The sequence below is a fragment of the Gracilinanus agilis genome, chromosome 6 (assembly GCF_016433145.1).
Source record: "Gracilinanus agilis isolate LMUSP501 chromosome 6, AgileGrace, whole genome shotgun sequence".
Classification (NCBI taxonomy): domain Eukaryota; kingdom Metazoa; phylum Chordata; class Mammalia; order Didelphimorphia; family Didelphidae; genus Gracilinanus; species Gracilinanus agilis.
This window is the reverse complement of record NC_058135.1, coordinates 179,348,991-179,362,091: the sequence shown is the minus strand read 5'-3', so window position 1 is coordinate 179,362,091 and position 13,101 is coordinate 179,348,991.

Sequence of the window (13,101 nt, the reverse complement as noted above, 5' to 3'; positions counted from 1 at the left end):
ATCAGATTAGGAATAATGTCCTGCGGCTAGATACACTATTTCAGCCCCCCCCCCCATTCTGGCCCGCAGGCTGTAGTTTGCCCATCACTGTTTTAAAGCCTTATGGTTTGTCTTAGAATCAATATAGTGTATCGACTCCAAGGCAGAAGAATAGTAAGGGTCAGGTAATGGAGGTTAAGTGACTTGCCCAGGGTCACACAGATAGAAGTGTCTGAGGTCAAAGTTGAACCTAAGACCTCTCATCTCTAGGCCTGGATCTCAATCCACTGGGCCACCTGGCTACCCCACCATTATGTCATTTGATCTTTACAATAGTCATATGAGATAAGTTCTGTTATTGTTCCCATTTTGCAGCTAAGGAAACCCTAGGTTCAAGTGACTTGCCCACGATTATACAACTACTAAAGGTGTGACAAGTGATTTGAACTCATCTGCCTGACTTCATACACATTGCTTTATCCATGGCACCAACTAGCTGCCTCTTAGCCTATTGTATCATTAAAAGATTAAGTAGGAAAACTTGTTAACTCTTGAAAGAACTAACCAGGTTGTGGTAACTACTAGCAAAATCTCCAACAAGGTCCCAAATTCTGCAAACTAAGTTCCTAAACAGTAGTGATGCTTTCATTAATTTTTATGCAAGAAAACCAAGTCAGTCAGTCTTAGAGCAATCACCAGAACAAATAGATTTCAATATTTAGTTATTGCCTGTAGCTGGCTATTTCTAGCAGTATAATCTAGTGGCAACTGGCACTCATGCTAATCATTAGCATCTCCTTTTCATATGTGTGGAGTATTCAGTAGTGATGGTCTACAAAAATTCTACATTACCATGCTCAATAACAGAATAAAAAATAATAGTAGGGCATATTTATATGTTCAAAATTGGTACCTTATTGACATGGCAATTTCTTTTAACAAAGCCCATTCCTGCCTGCCCATCCTATGCAACTTTTGTCCATGTCCTCCTGTAATATCATCAGAAGGGACCCACACAGTATGCTGATGAACTTCCTTTGCATATCATAAGGATACCAAATAGAGTAAATGCAAAGTGCTTTGATTATCCCTCATTCTTTCTAAGTAACCAACCCCTCTTTTTAAAAATTATACATTGCTTTAGGGACATCTTTTACTCCAGTTATTTTTGGTCTTCCTCATTTGTTGTGTGTTGCAGCTAGTTGACATCCCCTGCATGTTTCCCTATTCATCTAAGAGATTTTTATTTTAATTCTTTAGAGACTGCAACCTTCTGGGTATCAGAGCCATACAATATCTATAGAATACTGATATTGAAAAGATGGGCCATTGTTTCAGAGAAAAATCAAGAATCACTAATTGTGGTGTACAGTTCTCTAAAAGTGGAGGAACTTGATTTTCTCAGCATGCTTACTTCTCAGCCCCAAATATTTTTTTGCTATATGTCAAAATATGTATGTATGAATGTGTGTATGAACAAACTCTCTAAGTTGACCATCAAAATATATGTTAGAATCTAAACAATATGCAAAAGGACAGAGACACTAATAATTTCATTCAAAAGTTTAATAAATGTAAATCAAAGGCATAACAAAGAGATCTAACAAGCCTAAAAGCTGCTATTCAACAAACACTTGGCATGATTACTAAACAAGGAGATAAAAATGGAGAGAAACATGGCTTTAGAATATGAACACATAAACACAAAGAAAAAAGATGGTGGAAGATTGCACTTCTTATAAAACAAAGAGAAGCATATGAGAACAGGGAAATTCATGAATCTAAAGAAGGCTTTATTTGAGGATTACCTAAGCAAAATCATCATAAGAATATTTGAGGACGAAATAATTCGAAAGGATAAAAACCAAAAGAAAGATGGAAAATAATTGCAAGACTTTTGTCATTGTTCCCCACCTCCATCCCAAAACAAACTCTTTTCACTACCAAAGACACTGGTGCCCTGGAATTAGTCCTAAATGTTCTTATATAGGAATATTGATTTTCATGGCAGTATAATATTCAAAAGGTATTTTGTTTTTTAGATAATTTAGAATATGTTTCATAATATATAGAAACAATTTTTCAAGAGGGGCAAAGAAAGTTGATAAAATGAAGAGTTAGTCCAGTAAGCTAATCTCTTCTGCTTCTCTGGGAAAGAAAAGTAGAAACTGTAACAAATAAGTGGTACTGTTAGAATTAGATCAGGTGAGTGAAGATGGAGATAATCTTTAATATCCCTACCCTTGGTGAAACTAGAAATGATCTTTCCTCTTTCTATTTTTTATTTGTGTCAGTGGGTAGGGGGTTGGTAGAGAGAATGACCACAAATTTTTTAATTGGACCAAAAAAAAAAGTGTCAGTGTTATAGCAAAACCTCAAACCATACTGAAGTGAAGTACACATTTTTCCAATGAACTAGGACAAAAATCAATTGTGTCTTTTTTCCTCTCTGCAAAAGAATTTAATAAATTTATTCAAATCAGAACCATATAAACTCAGAGCTGACAGTAACCTCCAAAGTTGTCTATTTCTTGACAGAAATGTGTTCTATTGTTTTTCAGTCATTTCAGTTATATCTGACTTCTCCTGGCCTCATTAAGTGTTTTCTTGGCAAAGATACTGAAGTAGTTTCACTTTTTCCTTCTCAGCTTATTTTGCAGATGAGGAAACAGAGGCAAATTACCCAGGTAGTCAGTGTCTGAGGTCAAATTTGAAGTCAAGTCATCCTAACACAACATCCTAACACCATGTTCTATTCACTCTGCCACCCATTTGCCCCAATGTCTACTAAAATATTTCCCAAATATCCATATAGCCTGTGCTCACACAACTTGAATTATTGAAAACTCATTACTTCATGAAAAAGTTTCAAATATTTCTGAAAAATGATTGAACAAAAGGTAAATCAAAAGCATAGAATTCTACAAACTAAGGTTTAATAAACCAATAAAAGCAATGTAGTGTTGTTAATAGAGCATTTGACTGGGATCAAATTTGTTTGCAATGAATTCTGCTTTAGTCATTTAGCTAAGCAAACCTGGGCAAAAACCTTGATGTCTGTGGGCCTCAGTTTCTCTAACTGAAAAACGAGGATAGATTTGATGGCCTCTGAGGTACCTTTCAGCTCTAAATGTATGACCGTTTGGAGATTTGGGCTCAATTCGTGACTTAAATGGATTATGGTAGACAAATCCAGGTCTTTTATCTCTTAAAATTTCATAAATATTCCAATTCAGTTCTTGCTTCTTGGCAAAGATAAAGTAAGGAAGAGAATAAATGGTTCCTTTGGGATCATGGGAGAATGGAAAAGAATGAAGTGAGATATGATACATTAATATTCTTTTTCCATCTGACAGTGCAAATCCAGTACATGTGATTTTATTGTACCTACTTCAGGGGCTAAATTTAGAATAAGTACAAATAGCTAAAAATTCTTATTTCAAGAGCATTTTTCTCAAACTGTGAAGATTGTATTTTTTTAAATGGATGAGTCAAAGGATAAGTCAGTGTGAGTGACTAAAGAGTAGAGAATAGAAATGCCAATTTCAATCTACAGGATACTGACAGTTTTAATAAACATTTATAAAACACAACTATCTGTACCATAACATGCAGTAGGAGGAAGATGTAGCTCAGAGTTTTCTCTTCCTTAGAAAGTTTGTGAGCCTAAGAATTCTCAAGAATGAATTGGTAAGGAACTATTCCTAGAGTGTCATTGCACCTTCCTTCTTTGCTTAGCAGTGTTGTGTTGGTGAAATATGATTGAGACATGGTAGAATAAGCTAAGGTTTTACCTTGGATTTATCTTGGAAATAGTAGCACAAGTGTAGCTTGGTCACTGTTGTATGATGGAAATAGTCAACATCTTCATGGCACTTCACAGTTCATAAAATGCTTTATTCAAACAATTTGGTAATTATTGTCCTTCATTTGAAAAGGAGAAAAATTGAAGGTACAAGGGTTGTTATATATGATTTACATAATACAAGAGCCAAAACCAGGACTTGAAATGAGATCTAATTCCAAATCCAGGTGTCTTTCTAATGCCCTGCATTGTCTTTCAGTGTAATTAACCCTGATGTAAATGATAAAGCTCTAGAGAGTAATTACTGTGAAAGGGGTGGGAAGGAAACCTGAGGAGAAAGACCAAATGAGTTTATGTACAAATCCATCACTAAGTATTTTTTAAACATTTACCTTCTGTCTTAGAATCCATACTAAATATCAGTTCCAAAGCAGAGGAGTGACAAGAGCTTAGCAATAGAGGGTAAGTGACTTGCCGGAGGCAACAAAGCAAGGAAGGGTCTGAGGCCATATTTGAACCCAGAATCTATAGGCCTGGCTTTCTGTCTCCTAAGCCTCCCACCTGCCCCTTAATAAGCATTTATTAAGCATTCCAGGCTCCTTGTTAAATCCTGGGGATACAAAGACAAAGAAAAAAAGGAATAGACACAATAACATATCACAGAATGTTGCAAAAATGTTACAGTTGTTGAATTCTTAGAAAGATATAACCAAATGCCAAGAATTATAAATCACAAGTTGCCCAGCATTTAAGAAAAACAGAGTATATCCCCATTCTACAAATAAAAAACCCTTAAATATCTTTGAGAAGTCACCAAATAAGCTTTAGTAAAACTAAAGGATCACAGACAAATCTTTTGATAACAAGAATGATCATAAAAATAATAACTAGCATTTAGATAGCACTTTAAAGTTTTCAAAGTATTTTACAAATATTTAATCTTATTCATTCAATGACTCTGGAAGTGAGATGCTATCATTTTATAGATGAGGAAATTGAGGCACAGAAAGTTTAAATGGCTTGTCCATAGTCATGTAGCTAGTAATTAGCTGAAGTCAGATTTGAACTCCAGCCTATTGACTCTATAATATCATTTTTTTTTATCCTGGGACTCCATTCTAGGAACATAGGGCCACAACCAGTAGGCAATGGGTCGCTCAGGGTCACCCAGCTGGGAAGTGTCTGAGCCCGGATTTGAACCTAGGACCTTTCGCCTCTAGGCCTGACTCTCAATCCACTGAGCTAGCCCAGCTGCCCCTACTTTAGGTTGCAGTTTCTTTAGCAGATTTAGTTTTTACAGGGTGGGGTTGCTAGCCCCACGCCCAACCTAATATCATTTAGTTGCCTCTAATTACTCAGATATAACATTGATTCATTAAAGTTTAAGAAAAATGTTTTTATTAGATATCATCATAGCATATACATATAAGTGAAACTATTTGGAATGAGAAGTTCTAGTGGAAGAAATAAAAACTATATGATAACAAGCCAGACATACAGTACATTAATTGTCCTGCCTACATCTGGTATTGCCCCAGAATATGAGCTTATATCCCAAAATTTTTTTTAACTATGAAATATTAGAAATGGAAAAGAGGAAAGTGAGTAGAAAAAGATATAGGGGTGCAAAGAAAATATATCTTGGATAGAATGCCAAGAAGACGATTCCAAAAGAATGTGGGAATAGAATAAAGGGAGGACTTGAAGCCTGAAAAAGGAAGTTAGTGGCTCTTTCCTTCAGAACTCTGAGAGTTAACTGATGGAAAGTTATCAGACTTGCCCTGGGTGGAGCAGTGAGCCATTGGACCAGCTTTCCAGCTTCTGGACTTATCTCTCCCTCTGTTCCTGCCTTTTGTCCCTGATCTGAATTTAATATACAGTTGTGTTCCTGAGAAGAAAGCCAGCCTTAACCAAGACTGTAATCTGTCTCTATTCCAGGAAACCTGTAGGCATTTGCCTGTAGGTCTGGTGACTCTGCCATTTGGTCTCCATCCTTTATCCAGTGGATCTGAACTATTCAACCTTCCCAAACACTGTTTTGGAGCAGCCTTAGTCAGGGAAGCTAAATATTAGGGATTTGGGGGTATAGACAGAGAGGTTAGGGTGATATTTAGCAGCAAGTCACAGAAGACAGATCCATGCAGATCTCTTAGTTGATGGGAGGAGCATTTAGAGGTTTTAGAGTTAGGGATTGCCTTAGCGCTCCTTCCCAATCCCTTTCCTTGTTTATGTATCATAGTAAACCTTTTTGTTAACTTACTACACAAGTTATATTGCATTATTGAGATATGCAGGTCTGAGGGCAGCCATATTGGCCTGTCAGCCTGAGACAGACAAACTGGTCTTTGAAACTTATCAACTTTTTTAGTGAACAAACCCACTTCTTTCAGAAAGCAATCTTTTTATCCACTTCTGTATTGTTTTATCAAATATTAACCAAAAAGAACAATAAGAGGAAACCAAGCTATCCCCAGACAATTTCTATTGAGAAAATAAAAAATAAAATGAGAATGATGTGAATTATGTTAATAATTGTAAAAAGAGGATCCTGAAGTATGTGGATTGAGTGAGAGAAAGAGGGAGTTCAATGTGGGATCCCTCTCTCAAGTCACCACAGGAGTCCTCCTTTTTTCTGTGGATATTAGGTAGTGGCTTCCCAAAAGGGAGTGACTTGATTTATTTGTGGCACCTTACAAAAGATGGAGGTAAGGCTTCTCTAAGGAATAGGATTTATTTTATCTCTGTATGATATTGATAGCCAGAGATAACAGGAAAAGCCTCCTCAGCAACTTTTACTTTCAACTGCCTTCTGGCTTCAAGATGTAGTTTACCTAAAGTAGGCAGCTGTCTTACTCCCTACCTAACAACCTTCACTAGTTGATCCAAAACAGAAATTGACATAAGTTATTTTTATTAACAGGATGATGTTGAAGGAAAGGTGTAGGGGTTAAGGAAAGAGGGTAATCAGGGTGCCTTGTTGTTTATTCATTGCCTAAGAATCCATGACCTAGACAGGGCTTAAGCCCCAATCTAGGTTTTTCTCTCCCTTCCCAACTAATCCCTTATTCCTATCTATTTTATAATTAAATCAGAAGTAATTAGGGTCTCTTGTAAAGACAGTGTGAGGGTAGGCTATTTCAGGGATTGTGGTTCTCATAAGAGTCCCAAATCTCTCCATAGATGTTGAATTGATGATCTGTTTTGGCTGGAACAAATATGGTCACTACCACTATTTTCCAGGGATGGCAAGTGTATAGATATGTCTTGAGAGCAGGCTTGATCAGGAGCTGCAGACTTCCACCTCCTCCTTCACAGCTCTAAAACCAACTCCCCACTTGCTTGGGGGTTCTCCCCTAAATCGTCCTGGTTCCAATGGTCACCAACTGCTCTTCACTCTTGGGGTTCTGCTCTCAGGCCCCACTCAAATTCCATCTTACATAATGATAGTAATATTCATATTTAACTCAATAAGGTCTACTAAATGCTTACATACATTATAATAGTTTATCTTCATGACAACCTGTGAGTTAGCTACTCTTGTTTTTCCTATTTTAGAGAGGAAGAAGCAGATTCTCTAAGAGTTTAAGCAATTTGTTCATGGTTATACAACTATTGTCTAAGAAAGATTGGAACCCAAGTCTTCCTAATACCAGATACAATACTCTAGTTATTGTCTTAGTAATCTTCTAGTGCAGCCCAATGTTGTTCTTATGAGAAACTGAAACCAAGTGCATAGAAGTGACTTGCCAGAGTTTGCATAGATAGTTAGTGGTAGAACTGAGATAAAAAACTAAGCCTCTTAACTAGTCAGTTAATGCTTTTTCCACTGTACCTCACCATCTCTCATGCCTGTATTCACTTAGCTTTCCCTGTTTACTACCTTCTGATAAATGGAAATTTGGGAAGAAAGAAATGAACCAGAGTGAAGATGGAGAGTTGATGGAATGAAGGGAACCAGAAAGTGCAGGGGAGGCTCTCAGAATACTAGGTTAGAATTCTGAGGGTAGTAACTGCCATTGAGGAGTTAGGTTTGAACTCTGGAGAAGGAAATATCTCCCAAACTCAGCTCTTGCCTCCTATTGACCTTCAACTGGTTCCCGAGAGAAGCCAGCCATTTTCAGAACATCTTTTGGTCTCATACTCTGATTCAATACCTGGCGAAGTCTCAAGCAGGAATTACCAGAGACAGTGACCAGAACTGCTTAGTTGCCTTTGGTGGGTGTTAGCTTCACCTAGGTGGCTAGGTCAGGCCTGGCACCTATACTTGACTCTGCTACCATCTGTGACTTTCACTAGAACTGAAGCTGTCCACCAACTCCACGAAGATTCCTAGTGGGTTGGACACTCAGAAAGGGGAACCAAGGACTGAGTGAAAATGGGTTACGGGTTAAGGACTAATGGAAAGAGAACATAAGGCGAGAATAAAGATACACAGACACAGAAAGTTTTGGCATAAGGTAGACAGCGAGTAAGCTGTGGTGGTCAAGAGCTTCCTTGCTAACTAATTTCTTGTCACCTTTATTGGGGTTACAACAGTATGGTGGGAAGGGGAGAGCCCAGTGGCTTGATATATTAACATTATGAGATAATCATCATAAAATGCAAACTGCCAAAACCTAAAACAATAGGTAGAGCTAAGATCCAGATCCAGAGGGGATATGGCCTAAAGCATCTACTGATGTTTGATAACTGATCTGTCTTCTGGGGTGTAGCCTTAGGGAAGGGCTAGGGATTTGGTAAGGTTCAGTTTGGTAAGGTCTATGTTCAGTTTGACTTAAGATTACAGAGATCAATCATTAGGAGTATAAGAGTTAAGTTTTTGAGCATTCTTAAAATAATATCACAATTAATGTATACCTGGATTGCTACAAGAACTATAATCAATGTGGACCTAGCCTAGGTTAGTCAGATAGATGGGGGGAAATTGAGACGGAGAGGAAGCAAGAGTAGCCTTAGTTCTGCTAAGGACAGAAGTAATTCTTTGCAGAATCAGATGGTGGGGAAAAGGTAGAATTGATTAAGAGTAGGGAATCCTCAGCCCACATACCTTTCCCTATCCTAAATAACATTTTATAATGTTACTTTTATCCTGTTACTTTTTTTTTTAAACCCTTGTACTTCGGTGTATTGTCTCATAGGTGGAAGATTGGTAAGGGTGGGCAATGGGGGTCAAGTGACTTGCCCAGGGTCACACAGCTGGGAAGTGGCTGAGGCCGGGTTTGAACCTAGGACCTCCTGTCTCTAGGCCTGACTCTCACTCCACTGAGCTACCCAGCTGCCCCTAATCCTGTTACTTATTAAGTGAGGTCAGAGTGGTTTTCAACTGGCCTAAGACACAGAGCAGCCATCTTGATCTCTGAACTTGAGAAGATCATCAGCCCACACTGGGTTAAATAAAACCCCAGTCACCCATTTTATTTACCATCTTTCACTTCTCAAGATCAAAGACTCACCACCAGAAGTCTTGCTATCAGGTGATAATCTCCCACCACCGTTGCAACTCAGAAGACTGAAAAAGAAAGTGATAAAGAACCCAGAGCTAGTTATGGGAGAGTGACATCTTCTCAGAACATGATGCAAGACTGTTGTAAAAAGAGGCTCAGTCAGTTGGGGGAGGAGTGAGAGAGAGGAAGGTCAAAGTGGAATCCCTCTGAAGTCACCACAGGAACTCTCTAATTACTTAGGAGGTTATTTGATGGCTTCCCTAGATGGAGTGACTGGATTTACATCTGCCACCCTGTCCTTGAAGGAGGAAGAGTTTCTCTATTGATTGAGGTACTTCTTGACTCTCTGTGAAGTTGTTAGCCAGAGATAGCAGAAGAAACCTCCCCTACACCAACACCCTTCCCCTTCAACTGTAAATCAGTTGAAAAATGGTGGATCTCCAATAGGTAGGCAGGAGAATTGTTTTCTCCTTTGCTGAATAGACTAGAAACACTATCTGACATTGTAATTTGACTTTTAATAACAGGATTGATCAGAGGGAAGGTCACATGGTTGAGGAAAATGGGTGAAGTCCGTGGCCCAGCCAGGCCAAAGCCCGAACCGAGTTTCTCTCATCCTTCCCACTAAAACCCTTATTCCTAACTATGTTAAAGTAGATTAGAAATCAGTAAGGGATAATTACAGCGGAAAGATGAGGGTAATCAGTTGTAGAAAGACAGGCTCTCATAAGAGGCTCTGAATCTCTCAATTGAATCTTTGGTATAGAATCAGACTTGGCAGGAATCAAATATGGCTGCAGGGACTGTTGTCCAGGGACAACAAGGGGTTAGAGCAGGCTTGACTCAGGAGCTGCAGACTTTCACCTCCTTCTCCTTCACAGCTCCCAAAACCAACTCTCCTTGTTTGGGGGGGGAGGGGGTTCACCCTTTTATCCTCTCCAATGGTCTTCAACAGATCCTCTTTCTTGGGATTCCACTGTAGCCCCCCTATAATTTCACTTTATACTGTTTAGCTCCCTCCTCTTCCCCTTATCCTTATGCCTCTTTCCTTTTGACCAGGAAGAAAACAGGCTACCTGTCCATGAATAATACTGGTGGGAACAGTGAAGGAATCTTCCTATCAATATTGAAGACAGTGGCCCCTTTAGACTCATTAAAAGGACTAAAAGAATGGCATTTGCTTTTTTATCATTGTCCAACGACACTTTCCTTTGGCCTTCTTCTCAGTGATATGACCAGGGAGGAATATTTTGGGTTTTGTTATCCCCTATCAATTCATGGATACAGACATGGAGATGAAGAGAGATGAGCTGCATTGAAAGAGTACAACCAAGAAACAAGAAGAGAAAGAAGTTGCAACCCAGGAAAGCACAGGTGAGTCTAGGCATGAATTTAGATCTTTAGCACAGGACCATCTTGAAGTGACTTGAAGCTACAGAGAAATATATCCCAAACTACTACTTCCAACATGATCTATGAGTTCATAAGATCACAAACCCCTATCCTTTGTTTGGGATAAAAGTGAAAGAATATTAGGTAGGAAATGAAAGAATATTATAATTGTTCTACAATGTGACTAATGTTTTTATTTTTTATTACTTTAGTATGTATTTCTGTTCTGATGGTTTTGCTTTTTCAGTGTCATTTCCTGCCTGGCAATTAGCTTGGGACATAATGTGAGCAAATGGCCAGAAAAATGCATTAATTTCAAACCATTAAAATTATGACCAATATCTTTGAAGGTCCAGTGGTGAGAGGTGGCTAGGAAAGAGATGGAAAAAAATGTAAACCCATCAACTACATTAAAGATATCTGTCCAGTATCTAAATTGATTTTTTAGGTCAAGCTAATATTACACTTACTTATATTGCCATTGATTTGGGAGAGGGAGGAACTCGGCTGTTACTTTCTTGATCTAGGTTACCAGTATATTAGCATTTTATTTAGTATAGATTCTGATTGTGAAATAAGTATCCAAACAAACTCTCAAGTTTACACTGAGGAACAATTATATATTTTCTTTTTTTTTTTAAACCCTTAACCTCTGTGTATTGGCCCCTAGGTGGAAGAGTGGTAAGGGTGGGCAATGGGGGACAAGTGACTTGCCCAGGGTCACACAGCTGGGAAGTATCTGAGGCTGGATTTGAACCTAGGACCTCCCGCCTCTAGGCCTGACTCTCAATCCACTGAGCTACCCAGCTGCCCCAACAATTATATATTTTGATGGAATCAAATAGCCAGTACTGATGACCAGTTATTAGAGTACTTGTGTTCAATTTTAAATTGATTACTGATTTGGAGAGTGGGGTGCCAGTGCATACTAATGCTTATGAGTTTGAATTAACACATGGCTGTAAATTCTATAAAATACTGAGGAAGGAAGTCAGGAAACTTTTTTAAAAATTTGAGCCCATCAGAGAAGAAAGGATTACATAAGAGGACTGTTTGAGAGGAAAATGAACTAATGAACTGCCTTTATCTTTGGGCAAAAATCCATTGCCCCATAAAATTGGATTCAGTCTTTCTCTGTAGCTGGAGGGTAGTCCTGTACAGTTCTGGAGTTTGAAAACTTCAAGTATATTTTGGATTACCTTTTTTACTTTGCTTGTCTCCATATATCCAACCCGCATTCCCTTTCTCTTTCTCTCTCTCTCTCTCTGTGTGTGTGTGTGTTTTTTCTCTGTCTGACTCTGTGTCTCTCTCTGTTGTAATGATATTTCTATGCAGGCCCTTTGCTTTTCTCTGTTGTCTATGTCCATTATTCCTCCACTGTATGGTGAAGAAGGAAAAAGAAAAAAAATCAAAATATTAATTCATTCTTAGTTGTATCACCAAGGAATAGACCAAAGCAAAAATCAGCTGCTACTGAGAAACATTATTCCCCTATTTCATTTAAAAGAGGGAAGAGGCTATTACTCGGGTTATCCTGATAGAGAAATCCTATCAACTCCTTCAAATGAAGTAGAATTCTCTCTATCTCTCAAGCAAAGAATAATCACTAAAACTAGGCTGGTCCCATACTTTAAGATTGCAATTACCCCTTTCACTTTGAGGTATCAAACTATGTTCATCTCATGAGTGTTTTCCTGGCTCTTCAAAGTGATACATAATCATAGAATCACAGAACTATCCTTGTCTCTTCAACTTTCTTCTTTCCCAGAGTAAATTTCTTCCCTGACCCTTACACTATCCTCTCCCGTGTTTTTAATTGATTAATCTAGTCAATACCATTTCCATAATAGAACACTCAATACTATGATTTCTTTGAAATGACAGTTTGAAAGACCTTGTAAAAAAGTCAGGAAGTTCTGTCCCTTACCAGTACATTTTTATTTGGCATGATCCTAGCTACTGCATCTGAACCAAAAGGAGATACTAAGGAGAAAAAAGTGGGTGGTTGTTACTGGTTTAATAGAAAGGGCAGTTGTTAAAACAAGATCAATATAGAATGAGTTTCATGTGCCATAATGGAATGATTACCCATTTCCCCCAGTGAACTCTTCTCATTACCTAATCTCCATATTTACTTCCATTCCTTTCATTTTCTTTTTAAAAAAACATTTATTAATATTTATTTTTTAGAAAAGTTAACATGGTTACATAATTCATGCTCTAACTTTCCCCTTCACCCCCTCCCATGTCCTCTCCCATAGCCAATGCCTATTTCCACTGGTTTTAACATGTGTCATTGATCAAGACCTATTTCCAAATTGTTGATAGTTTGGTGTAGTAGTTTCGAGTCTACATCCCCAATCATGTCCGCCTCAACCCATGTGTTCAAGCAGTTGTTGTTCCCACACCTGTAGTTCTTCCTCTGAATGTGGGTAGCATTCTTTTCCATAAGTTCCTCAGAGCTGTCTTGTGTCATTGCAT